This window comes from Nilaparvata lugens, chromosome X (genome assembly GCF_014356525.2).
Source record: "Nilaparvata lugens isolate BPH chromosome X, ASM1435652v1, whole genome shotgun sequence".
NCBI lineage: Eukaryota > Metazoa > Arthropoda > Insecta > Hemiptera > Delphacidae > Nilaparvata > Nilaparvata lugens.
In genome coordinates this window covers 67,654,919-67,669,023 of record NC_052518.1, presented here as the reverse complement: position 1 = coordinate 67,669,023, position 14,105 = coordinate 67,654,919, and the positions used below count along the sequence as shown (strand labels likewise).

The 14,105-nt window shown below is 34.1% G+C and overlaps 1 protein-coding gene across 1 annotated transcript in view; it reads right to left on the bottom strand.

Moving 5' to 3' along the window:
* Window positions 1-14,105, bottom strand: part of LOC111055885 (transmembrane protein 145-like) — a 125,956-nt gene that overhangs the window by 89,038 nt on the left and 22,813 nt on the right. The window lies entirely within an intron of this gene.

Sequence of the window (14,105 nt, the reverse complement as noted above, 5' to 3'; positions counted from 1 at the left end):
GTTTTATTCTTTAATTGAATTCCTGAATCAAATGTCACCAGCTAGCAAGGATTTATCCTCTTGCTGGTGATGCCAAGTTACATTTGTAAATATAATCTACATACCATTTTAGTATTTTTTCCTTTTACTGTAGTTATATCACTTCATATTATTAATTAGTATTCTTGAACTTATTATTATGGATATTATTAATATCCTTGATATACTTCACATTATTGATTTCATATTATTAAATATCCTCCAAGCCAGCATTTGTTATGATATTATCAATACATGTAGCAGTCTGAGTTGTAACTCTAGTTGGCACAGTTGAAACAAAGTTTAAATTATTAGAATTTGTTAATTTTGTGAATTCAATTTTTTTTATGATTCCTTCAACAATTCAATGTTAAAATCACCACAAAGAAAGACTTTCCTGTATCTAATAGTGCCCGTATTGATATGATGAAGAAGCCTCTCATAGGCGTTGAAGAAAACACTGGATATCACTGTTTGGAGTTCTGTAAATTACAACAATCAGGAAAAGCAGGTCCATACCTCCATATTTTAAATTAAATTCTATAGACGCGCATTCAAATATGCTATTTATTATATGCTATTTAATATCATCTCGGATTCTGAATTCAATATCCTTTTTTAAAAAGTATATAAACTCCTCCTCTATTTTTATTCTTTCTACAGTAATGTGAAGCTAGCTGATACTTGGAGAGTGTATTGAGAATGGAAATATTATTAGCGGTTAACCAGTGTTCAGTCAATGTAATTACCAATGGATCTACCGGACAAACAAGCTCAACATCATCAAGTTTTTTTGTGACACCCTGTATATTCAAATTGATAACAAATAAAAATTTATTATTTCTTCTATTCATACCCTGTTTATCCGAAAGGACTCGTTCATCTCTAACTCTAAAAAATCTGTTGGAAGTTTCCACCCTGGAGTTTCCCTACTGCCTTCTACAGTCGATCCACTCAATTCAAAACTAGTGCTTGAGGCCAAATCAGAGGCCGGTGAGGCGGTGATCAATTGAAAACATCACAAGAAACAGAACCACAAATAGCACCAGGCTTATCCTTCATGTACGACTCAACAATGTCCAATATTTTCCTGGAAAAGTATTTTTTCCCCAATTATTACATGAAGTTACCTTCTTGTAAAGCTATACAGTCTTATAATTGCGAGCTTGTTATCGGAGGCCATTTTTTCTATTGCACTATTCAACTTCCTAACAAAAACATGAATAGGTGACCCCTTAGCAAGATCGTATCTGTGTGGAAGCGTACATAAAATTAAGTTTGTATGGGCTAAGCTGCTTATCGCATTATTAAGCTGAGCAAAGAGATGTGTTATTGTTTGTTCGTTGCAATCTGAATTGATGTTATTGGTTCCAGCCAGAAAAACAACAAAATCATTCACTGAATAGTGAGCAACCTCCTGACTCGAGAGCAAGCAACCCAATATACATACTCCATAGGTGCACCAGGATACACATTGCTCATCACGCTTGAAATCGTGCCACTATCGCCAATCAATGAAGAGACATGACGCCCATGGCTGATAGAAAAAATGCTAAGCCTAATTGAATCTCTCTCCGCGAACAAAGAAGCCCCCCCCCCCTCTCGCCGGTAACCGGCTCCGGACACCGGTAACTGACTCTCATTGCAGTCATCAACACTTCCCATCAACTTATCACCCCTCAGTAGTATAAAAAGTGCCAGAATCGCCCTTCACCACAAGGTCATCCACGTCATCCAAACCTAGCCTCAAGGTCATCCATGTCATCCAAACCTAACCTCAAGGTCATCCACGTCATCCAAACCTAACCTCAAGGTCATCCACGTCATCCAAACCTAAAAAAAAAAAATTAAAAAAAAAACATAAAATCAGGAATAAATGGGAAAAAAGGGAAAAAAATCCCTCAGGATCTCGAACTGGGGCTATAAAAGGAGTTGTTCTGCAAGGAGTGGGACATTGTATCTTGTGCAGTCATGCCACCAGTACGTGTGTGTGATTTTTGTGTATTGGTTTTGGATTACTTTCATCTTTATCAACATCAAGAGTAAGTACCAGTGCATTTTATAGTTATATATATATTTATATTATATTCCTGATTTGACAATGAAATTTAAAAGAGTTGAATTTTGAAGTAGTTTGAGACTGTCAATTAAATTCAAAAATGACTAGTTTAATTATGAATTAGGTTCCAATACATAGAGTAAATGACATAGTCAAAAATGAATAGTGTAATTATGAATTAGGTTCCAATACATACAAGTTGAGAGTTTAATTATGAATTATGTTCTTTGAGTTGGTGGTTGTAATTCAACCTAACCTAAAAAATGTATAACAAGTCTTTGCCCTAGAATTAGGCTGTACCCACAATATGTCTGACATTGATAGTGATGAAGGTGTGTATATAGTTTTCAGACATGAGCGGTAATGGTTCTAATGATCAGGAGCACCCATCCCACCTCAGGAAGTAGATCCTAGACCCCATTCACATTCTCCCACCCCCCCATAAGTAGATGCAAAGTGCCGAAACCACCGCCTTTTTTTATGACTCAAAGTTTGTCATTTCTTGTTGTAGTTTTCACTCATCTCACAGCACTATGTAGCAACGTTTATAGATAAGCTTACAGTGAGACAACCTTGGACGTTATCATTACGCACCAATTCTGCTCTTGGCTGATGATTAACATGTTTCAAAATTCACTTCAGAGACCTTACAAGGATGAATGCGGTTCCGGTCTAATTCAATACTCGAGCATTGTCACGTTTTTGCAATTTTACTTCACATAGCTTACAAGGACGAATGCGGTTCCAATCTAATTCAATACTCAATCATTGGCACGTTTTTGCAATTTTACTTCACAGAGTTCACAAGGACGAATGCATCTCTGTTCTAATTCATCTCAAATTCGAGCATTAACACGTTTCGTGCATAATCTTGTTTCACCTTGGAAAAAATGCATGTGAACACTCTCTCACGTTGAAATAGAATGTAGCTAGCTATTTCTCCCAAGCAATTTGCATAGTGAAAATCGGTTAAAGATTGATATGATTCTAACTTTAGGGTTTTAGAACATCACCGTAGATTGAGAGACCCATTTTATCAGTAATTAAATCACCTACTTGATCTTCTGTCAATTTATGTTGTTTTACCTCAATCCAATTCATATGAAAGCTAACTTTAGCATAATTCTGTACTATTTGGTGTGCTATTCGATGTATAAATAAAGTGAGATAATCGGTGAATGCAGCTGAACATTGTAATCTCATCACTTCATCATTCTCTGTATTTTTAATTGAAGTTGCTATTTCCTCACGAATTGATTTGAGTGTAGCTTGTAATTCATCATTCTTAATAAATGCTTGCATTTCACTACTCAGATCATTTTTCAATACATAAGTTTCGCTAAACGTAGTTAGCAATGTATTCAAATCGTTTTTTGAAACAAATTGTTCAATCCCCTCCATAAGATTTGTCTTTATCGTATTAGTCATTGCGGATAATCGATCTTCAAACTCTTGTTTTGTTATAACAATGTTATTCAATGCCTGCACAGTTTTATCCAAATATTCCTTATCAACCGATAATGAATGAGTTTCATTTACTCTAGTAAAAAGTTCTGTGCTAAGCTGTTTCAATCTGGTATTTAGATAATTTCTATCTAATACTTGCAAATCTTTAATCTTGTCTGAGATAACTTTCAATTTCTCATCCAAATGGTTCTTGTCAACTTTATTATCGTTGATCGTATTCAAATGCGATCTGAATATCTCTGTTGTTGATTTGAGATCATGAAGAGAATTCTCCAAATTGATAGATTTCTCTTTAAGTCCCCTATCGATATTGTCAGATAACTGTTGTAATGTACTGAAGATGTGTTCCTTTTCGATCTTGTTCAATCCAATATTCTTAACTATATTAGATAATTGTGAATCTAAATACGAATGCAGAGATTCACTAACACCCTGTTGATTAATTGCCTGTATTATTCTCTCACTAAAACTGGTAAGATCTGGTTCATTCCATACAATGTCTTTCTTCGCAGCAACTCTCTTGCTTTTACCTCCGAATCTGTGCACGCTCATTCTGCAACTTAACAATAATTTTACTTTCATGCAATTCCTCTATAATTGATGCAATCTCAACATCATGACCCGAGTGTCCAGCAAGTTTTGATGATTTTAATAAATGAAGTCTCTGAACCAATTCGTCATAGTTGTCATAATATTGGTAAATTCTATTGCTAGAAGTATTTTTTGCAAATTTTAATAACCCTGAACCTCTCTTACTTGTTTTTTTTAACAGGAAACAGCATTTGAATTAAGCGAGACTTTACACCCCTGTTACGTTTCACATATCCTCGTCTATCCAAATGAACTTTTGTTATTGATAAAATCTTCTTGTATTTATTTAGATCTTTTTCATCAGAGAGATATGAATTTGGTCTTTGGGCAAATAACAGTTCTAATAGTCCATGTGTAATTCGGAATTTTTCGTTATCAATATGAAAGAAGTAGTTATCAAAGCTAACAACCATCTCACCCATAAAATATAATTTTCGGTCAGAATCATAGGAAATTCCATAAGGAATCGAGTTATCCAATTTTTCACTATGAAATGTATACAAATATTGTGCAAGCACTTGATTCTTTATCTTCTTTATTTTGCTGCTTGTATCACTCTCAAGCCTAGTTGAATTAAATATACTTGATTCGTTCATGCTTAGATCTTTTTCAGCTGCTGATGGTGATGCAACTTCTATTGCTTCACTAATATCATCATCATGTTTCTCTCCCAGTTCCATACTTTCTTCGTCTTCTTCTTCTTTTTCTTGTTCCTCCTTTTTTGGTATAAAACTCTGATCAGAGTGGTGAGAAGATTTAGTTTTCCCCATTTCAACTAGAGGTGTGATAATCGGTTTAAAAAGTTTTTCTCTGTAATCGTCAGATTGCTTTTCAAAATGTACAATGCTTCTATGTTTATCCCTAATAACTTTCCTCAATTTCTTAATCTTATCGATTAGAGCAACACTAGCGTTTTGTCTTCTACGAGACATCCTCATTCTTTCACTGCTACTCACTCTCTACTGAATGTCAATAAAGTTATCCAGACCCTGCCTATATTTTCCACTATTAGCTACACATTCGGTCATAATAGTAAGAAAACTATGCTTCTTAGAATTCCACACATTTGAACACAATTTACTGAAATCTCTGAAGCAAATATCTTCACCCACATAGTCTCTATGTATTAATTTGAGTGATAATTGATCAATTTTGAATATAACAATCATATTTGCATTATCTCTGGTGAAATGTTTTTGTGTTGCACCATAACTTTGAATTAAATATGCTGTATCAATATTACGATGTCTACCCATAGTAAAATAATCTCTTATTTGAGGTGTGTGACTAAGTTGTAAATCATTGAATATAACTAGGGAAAATTGTGGTATTTTATTCGGGTGGGGAATTCTCTTGGGAATATCATTGACATGAAATTCAATACCTTTCATTTTTGAAAAGACTTTTCTTAAAAACAAGTACTTATCTTGATATTGACTTTTAGTATTTAAATAAATATGTTTAAATCTCAATCCATTTTTGGAAAAAATCAAGTTGAACAATAAATTCGTTTTACCACATGCAGATGGGCCTACGATGAGAATTCTAGCGTTATGTGGTATCAATGTACCATTCTTACACCATACAGGCTTTTCCTCTTGTGCAATTAACTTATCGAAATTTACAATGACGAGTTTGTTCATGTTGAGAAAGTGAGATATACAAACATAACTGTTTCATGTGTCTGGTTCACTTGCTAATGAAGCGTTTCTAGGTGACACACATACATGTACTCACCCATTCAACATATAGTCACCTTGTGCCACATGCTACTAGCACTTCTCTATGACAAAAATGAGAAATGAAAGAGCGAACATTCAATTCAAGTTGTTTTTATTTAAAAAACACACACACAATGTAAAGAATATTACAATGATTATCCACAACAGATGTGGATAGATAATTATATAATGTACATTATTTACATCATATGATCTTACTCTAATTATTTACAACAAATGTGGATAGATAATTATAATGTACATTATTTACATCATATATGATCTTACTCTAATTATTCACAACAAATGTGATTCGATAAAATTATACCATGTGATCTTACTCTAATTATTATTTACAATCCTACTCTAATAAGTTCTCTTGATTCATGAATGATGGTTGTGGAAATCCAATCCATTTCACAAGCAACTTATCCTTATCTCGTCTCAATATTTTTTCTATCAAATAAACATTTCTTTCAGATTCATTCAAAAGTGTTTTTTTAATTTCTTCTTGATAAAACCTACCCTGTATTATCTCACCACTAAGATCTTCTAATGAGTAAGTGATAGGTCTTGTGGGATGTATGCTCACAATTCGGAAATATTCAGGTGACCAATTCATTAGATATTTTCTATCAAATATCTGTTTCTTTTTAGAAATTCTCACAATATCACCTAGCTTATATTTTGGTTTCAACACTTTTAATTTGAATCGTCTATTAAATGCAGAGTTTAGTGATTCTAAAACACGTTTACGATGTTTTTTAGTTACATCTTTAGGTCACATTCCAATGCTACTGTGTACTGTATTGTTATAATCATCTACAATATTTTGTAAGTTATTAACCCAGTTTTTACTCCCACGTTCAGTTAAAGATCGATATATTTTTGATTTTATTGTACGATTAAATCTCTCAGCGATACTAGCTTTCTTATCAGTAAAAACAGAATGATGCTTGATATTATACTTATCTAACAAATCTTTCACATGCTTATTAAAATACTCCTTCCCTCCATCTGTCTGGAAAAAACGCATATGTTTATTCTTACAAATAATGGGTTCGAGTGCATTATAAACACTTTGTGCAGTCTTATTCTTTAAAGGTATATAATAAGCGTACTTAGTAAAACAATTAATAACAACTAAAATATAACGATATCCTTTATTGGATTTAGATAAGCTACCCATCTCAATCAGATCTGATTGATATAAATCGTTCTCATTCTTCAACTCATATCTACATGTGGGGTAATTTACACGTGCAGCAGAGTGAAGCTCTGCTGCTAATTTTGCTCTAATATTACTCATTCTTCTTTGTGTGAAGACAAGCTTGAAACAGAATTCGATGTGTTGGTCACTACCTCGTTACACACACACTGATCTGTGCCATCAGTTTGCTATTTTGTAGTGACCGAATGGTAATGTATCAATTCCATTCTCTGCAATAAAGCGCTTGTCATCGAACAGGCTTAAACAAACCTTTGCGCATTCAATTTGATGCATGTTATGATTGAAGGATCTCAACATATTACATTTTTCTATATGTTGGCATCGTTCAATCAAACATTTCTTATACAAGTCAAAACTAAGTTTTCTATTTTTCACATGTGTCTTCACACCTTTTGCTACACACTTATTTACAGTTTCCTCCTTCTCATTATTTACAAGATATGAATACAATTTTGAGCATAATCCCAGAAAAGATTTTAAAGGAAATGAAGCTGTCTCATCCTTAAATTTCCCTACAACTTTATTCCTCTCATTGGAGAAGCATTCGTGCTCAGCTGGGTAATTTGAAGTGTCAAACAATTCTAGATTTTCTCTTATCAGTTGGTAGACGTCGGGTGTCTCCAACGATAAGAGGAAGCTATCTGTATCAGTCATACAAAGCTGGATGTGTTGCCATGGTATGATTTTTTGCAATTTACAATAGAAAAAATCATACATGTGTAGATTACTCAAATCCAGGATGCAGAAACCTGAATAGATTGGCTTATTCATTTTTAGTTCCAACTTTCGCGAGAAAACCACAATCACATCCGAACTTATTATTATTGTTTACATAGGGGATTTGAAATGTACTTATCTAGACGCTTGGCATCTGTGATAATTTGAATATTACATTGATGCCAATTTCCCTGTATCAATTTTCCAAAGCATAAGTTACTCATCTGTTTAAAAAAAGATACTTCAAATTTATTTTTCGCGGCTTGCCTATTACAGGTATTGAACTCAATGTAGTTCTTCAACCAAGGCGATTGGGAAAAGCTTATGACGCGATGTACTCTTGTTAATTGCAATCCGAGTTGAAGGTACAGTTTCAAATTAATGTAATGAACAATGTACCTCTCTCGATCAAAAAGTGTGTTCATGAGTTTCTTAGTCAGAGTTTGACCGTTCTCATTGGTTTGGTACTCGGAGAACAATTCGCTAGGAGGAATTTGATGAAGTGGAGCGAGAGGGAAATTGGCATGCATATCATGTAACTCCTGTGGGTACTTGAGATCACATTCAATTACATAACCAGTTTCTGATTCACTCTCCAAATTTGTAAAGTCAAGAGCATGGATTTCTTCCTCTGAGAGGAACTTGAAATTTCCATAAGGTAAGAATTGATTCATAGAGTGGGCATACAAAGAATTACAATCTATATAAAGCAAATAGTTACTTGGTTTTGTGGGATCATATGTGTCAGGGATGTATTTGTTATTAGCTTCGCAATAATGCTTGCCAATAAACGAAACACCACCGCGCATTCCTGATTCAAACAATAGATGTATATCGGGATCGCTAATCAATTGGAGTTCAACCCGGGTGAACTTTAACATACAATTCCAAGTGTAATGAGCAAGCAAAAGAAAATGAGTCACATCGAGGCCATATGACCTAAAAAGCATTGACCTCATTTCTTCGAAAACCTCAACTAATAGCATGACATCTAGGCACAGATAGAAATCATGATACTTGCCGAGAGATTTCAACTTGAATGTTGAGAACACTCTTTGTGCATGCTCATATTCTTTGGGGGAGAGGGGTGTATCGTTAAGATCATTATAAAAACATTCTATCGGAGGGAGAGAAGTCTCAGCAAATTGTTCAGGGCAAGATATGTATGAATAGGGATATACTCCTTTTTTCAACAAGAGTTGCCTATGTTCGAGATTGGGGTTAAATACTGAAAACAGACGTTTGAACTTCGATTCCATATCTGTACTATCTACCAAGTTGCGCACTAACACTTCTAAAGATTCATTCATAAATTTATATGAATCTAAAAACTTGATTTTTCCCACTGTCAATGTCAAAAATCTTTCTGATGTATTGGCGATACAGGAAATTTCTTTTTTACATTTTCCGAGAGCTTTTAGAATAAAATGACTGTCAAATCCGCTAAAATTATGGAAGTAACAGCTAATCGTATCGTCAGTTCGAGTATTTAAATTACACGACACATGAGCAGCACACAAAAACTTTCCATTTTCATGTGCATGATGGCGTACCTTTGTGTCTGTTTCGGTAAAAACTTCATCGCAAAGGCCGCACTTATCAGCATTTTGAAATTCGCGTTGCTGACGATCACTTAAATGCTCCATCGGAATTTCACATTTTATATCTGCACTCAATAAATCGCCCAGTTTGATTATTTCCTTGAGAAATTTCTCCATGATGTTTTCATTGATATTACTCGATCTATAGAGTACTGGGCCGTACGCAATATCTCCATTCACATCAATTACAACAAAACAATACCCGCACGGAATATGACGCGCCGTTTTCTTGGTGTAACTTCTGGTGATAGGTACATCCTCAGATTCATTACCATCCATATTCACAACAAATGTTTCCAAATCTGCATAGATTGTATACTTTTTCTTCAAAGTCGAACCGAGTTCTTTAAATTTGATTGTCTCACCTCATTTTGGGTATGAAGTTCTCTGAGACTGGAACTTTGAACAAAGCTCTAGATGTCCCATCCCGGTTTACTGTTTTGTCTGATGTAAATCTGTGAAAGCAGAAATTACAAACAGCTACTTGATGAGCATTTTTCGAAAGGTGAGAAAGAAGACGCGACAATCCGTTTTTCCCGTTCGCGGTGTTAATTAAACAAAAATGAGTTTTTCCTGCATCGCCTTTCAACATTAAAAGATTAATTTGGTATTTACGCGTACGGAATATGCTTGTTCGATAGGGGAAAAACTTTTTGTTGTCATACGCGATAACATGAATTGCGATGTCTGTATTGAGAATTTCAAATTTCTTTATATCGCGATCAGTGGTTGGGAAATTAACTCCGCGAGTGTTCAGCCTGTGAGCAAATTTGCTCAAATATTTCACCGTTAATTTCGATTTATTTGGTTTCTGGTGAAAATAGGCTAGAACACTCCACAGAAAACACTTTTTATCAGAAAGATTTTTGACATTGATAACACATGTCTTATTCTTGATGAACTGGTGTGTTTGAATATAACTGCTTGTGTATATTGGATTATATCTAATCACATTTACATCAAGCGAGTCGATCTTCTTCAACACCCACCCACTACCAAATCGAACAAAGTTATCGAATGAACTTAAAATTTTCCTAACTGCTAACATAAATTGTTCATTCAATTTGTCATAACTCTCTAAGACATTCAAGCCTATGGCCGAGTAGCTATGAAGATTCACAATGGATGAAACAGCTTTGGATTCCTCTGATTCTAAAACTACCATCTTATACAATAATACATTTAATACTAAAAACCATTTCTCATTTCCTTCGAAACGTGCAGCGTGTTCTCTTATTATCTCGAAAACACAAGCTTTTGAGTTTTGAAGCACATTTTCAATGTCAGGTGCTACGTTTTCGAAGGAAATGCGATGGCAAATTGCTCACGAACTCATGCCTCCAACCCTGTGTTCTCTGCTATGCTCCATCTCTGCTACTAGCAGGTTACTGAAAACAAACAAAGAATATATTACTATGGCACAGAATTAGATATAAAAACAAGTAAACATTAATCTAAAAATCAGTTGTGATTTAACAAGCTGCAAGTACAGTGCAAAAAATGCTATCTCAGGATCAGATTTTCATGCACGAACGATTGAGGTTATTAACATTTGATAATCATTGGAAATTAGAATCGAGTCTGTTGTCACCTCAAAATATGGCTAAACAGGGTTTTAAATTTGTGCGAGCACCTGACGTTGTTCAATGTGTGTTTTGTTCAGTATATTTAGAAAATTGGTTGTCAACAGACGATCCTAGTAAGGAACATGAGCGATGTAGTCCAAATTGTGGATGGCGCAAAGAAGATAATATTTCATGTGAAGAGGAGAATTTCGATAATAATACTCTACGACAATATGAAGAACGAGTTTTAACTTTCCATCGTCCAGAACCATTCAAGCTCTCGGTATTTATTAATAGAGCAGACTATTTTGCAATAAATGGATACTTTTTACATGAGAAATCATATCTGCAATGTGTATATTGCAAATATATTATTGAAAATCCTTATGAAAAAGTGATACATGTTCCGTTTTGTATATATAAAAAGATGAGCTATAATGGAAAAGAAAAGACAAATGATGAAAAAGAAGATGCTGTGGGAAAACAAGCTGGATATTGTACAATATCCACTCTGTTGTAGAAGTAATTCCCAATCAGAATCAAGATATTAGTGATTCCTAAGTGCATTGTAGTAGTAGTATCAGGAAAGAAGTAAGTTCTGAAAAATCATGATTAGAAAAATAAAGAATTGTATCATACTTACATGCAATGAATGATGTGCTGTACTGTCTCTCTCTGCTTACACTCCAACTCTTAGACTAGTTCTTCATACGTCTTTCCTCCTCAAAGACTGGAGTGATTATGCAGTAGTGCACTCTCGAACTCTGTGAAATCAACAAACATAATGAAAATCACAATAATATTGAGAAGAAATTTAGCAAGTCAACATGTGATGTTAATTATGAAAATTAATGAGGAGATTACATTGCTCTCACATTCGAAATATTGTTATTCAAGATATTATATCTGGAAGTGAGAAATTTTATATTAGTGCATTGTGAGAATTTGATATTTTTTCTCTGAATGCACCTTGCTGTACGTGTAAGAATGCATTTGTATGTCAAGGATGTGACAAGCGGGAAAATGCACTATCTCTCACTCATCCTAAAACAGAGAGAGAGAAACGAATGAGTATATAAGCAGCAGTTATTGGATTTGCCAGCTTCATTCGAGCACTAGTCACGTTCCTGTTACACATATCCTCATCATCATCATGGACTCGTCATCCACACGTCAGGACTACATCCTTCCGGATACACCTCCTCAACAAGACACTTCCTTCCCATCTTACTGGGCAGCGCAAGCTGCACGGAAGAAGAAGCTTCCATCTGCCAATAGCAGTGCTGCTCCCGCTGCTGCTGCCGCTGCTGCATCTGACTCCGAGGACTCACCGCTGAAGAGATGTGGGGTCTTTGTGGAGAGAGGGATGAGCAGTGAGGAATTCATTATACCAGACACACCACCATCTCATCTGGGATGGGCACCGAAGCATGTACCACTAACAACGATTTCCACCAACAAGCAGCAGGGGAAGAGAAAGCTGCACTTTCTGGAGGAGGATGAGGAGGAAACCAACTTTGTACCCTCAAAGGTTAGTTATTTCAAATATTATTAACATGTAATGTGAACAGATAATTTTAAATCTTTATATGTTGTCATTAATTTGTTGAAAAGCTTGCCACTAAAAAGCTTGCTAATATCTGATAAATTTCTTACTCTACTGAGAAAAACTAATTTCCAATAGATCTGTTCACATTACATGTACTCACATTGTGATATTAAATGATTAGAGTTATTGTGAGAAATTGATGAATCTGATTTGAAAGACAATTTCAATCAAGAATTATTTCTTGATAACGAATATAGGAAATGAAACTATTCAACTTTAGAGTTCAGTTAAGATGTATATTCGAGTTCATGAATATGATGATTACATTGATATATTCATTTGAATTGAGCATAAACTGTTTTATGAAATCAAGAAATATAATTATTTGAAGTGATTAGGTTGAATGCATGTTACTATCTAATAAATACTTTAGTGAGAAAAAAACTAATTTCCAATAGATGTCTTTGTATTACATGCATGCACAATGTGATATTAAATGATTAGAGTTCAGTTAAGATGTGTATATTTTGAATTCATGAATATTATAATGATTACTTTTTGAAATTGAACTGATCAAGCTTACTAGTTGATTAGAGTTCAGTCAAAAAAAAAAATTGAATAATATGAATATTTTGATTTCATTATTATGATGCTTACATATTATTTGTACTAATCATGCATTTTTTGCTATAATATTGAAGTGATGTGTTAAGAAAATTACTGATTTAGTTGATAGTTATATTGTGATATTAAATGATTAGAGTTCAGTTAAGATGTGTATATTTTGAATTCATGAATATTATAATGATTACTTTTTGAAATTGAACTGATCAAGCTTACTAGTTGATTAGAGTTCAGTCAAAAAAAAAAAATTGAATAAGATGAATATTTTGATTTCATTATTATGATGCTTACATATTATTTGTACTAATCATGCATTTTTTGCTATAATATTGAAGTGATGTGTTAAGAAAATTACTGATTCAGTTGATAGTTATTTGTTGCAATGAACATTGAAAGAGTTTGCTTATTAATTTGATGTATGCATCACTATTGGATTCTGCAATATGAAGCAAGAAATATTATTCCAAAAACTGATATTACTCACTTTGTGTAGAGAATGTCTTGTCAATCTGATGATATCAAGTTGAGATTATGACAATAATCTGTTGATCACAAGTAGTTGATAATCTGATGTAGAGAATGTCTTGTCAATCTGATGATATCAAGTTGAGATTATGACAATAATCTGTTGATCACAAGTAGTTGATAATCTGAAACAAATTATAATAAAGTTACTAATCATAGATTTTCATTTAACAGAAACGTATGTGTGAGAACACCTCCATGGCTCCGCTACTAGAGGAGGCAGCGGCGCGGGATGATGATGATGATGATGATGATGATGATGATGATGACTTTATCGCACTCATCAATAAGCCATCACCAAAACCATGGATGCCTCTCCGCGAGCTGGCAGAAGATGTCCCACATACGTTTCATCTCCATGCGAGAAGAAACAAACCATCATGGCAGACAAATTATATTAAAAATAAAAATCGCTTCTACAAAGAAAATCTCTGAGG